This window comes from Haemaphysalis longicornis, unplaced genomic scaffold, assembly GCF_048455015.1.
Source record: "Haemaphysalis longicornis isolate Haplotype H1 unplaced genomic scaffold, Haemaphysalis longicornis Haplotype H1 scaffold_1, whole genome shotgun sequence".
NCBI lineage: Eukaryota > Metazoa > Arthropoda > Arachnida > Ixodida > Ixodidae > Haemaphysalis > Haemaphysalis longicornis.
In genome coordinates this window covers 74,486,255-74,486,841 of record NW_027526203.1, presented here as the reverse complement: position 1 = coordinate 74,486,841, position 587 = coordinate 74,486,255, and positions in this window count along the sequence as shown.

The following is a 587-nucleotide window of genomic DNA, read 5'->3' as shown; positions in this document are numbered from 1 at the left end:
TGGGACTGGGGACTTCTACGCCGTCGGAAGCACCCCGCGATCCACAAGCGATGACCCACTCCGCGGCTGTTCGTCGACCACGACCTGCTCCAATCCATCGTCAAGAGGCCCTGCCGTACCGCCGCCCACTGTCGCCCGCCAGACCCTCTGTAGTCCGAAACCAGGCTCCGAGGAAGACGGAAGCATGGCGAACTCCCGATAATTGTCCTCTGTGCTACTACTGCGAAGAGGTCGACCACATCTACCGTCGCTGCCCGTACAAGAGACTCGGACTGCGTGGTTTCTCCGTCGACGCACCTCGCCCTCTCCCTGGCCAACGACCGCGTGAGATCGACGACTACCTATCTCAAACCAGCCGTGGCCCAGCCCGTTTCAACCGTTCGCCGTCGCCCTACCCGTACGGGTCGCCGAACCACCTTAGCAATGCTGACTTCGCACGTGGAAGGTCCCCCAGCCCACGCAGGGGAATCTAAAGGCAGAAACTTCTGGAAGTGAAGTGAAGTAGCACAACGGCGAAAAAAAAAAGAAAACCCTCCAACGACGCAAGGGTGCGCCGAAGACCGTGATTCACGACATGCCCTCATCCC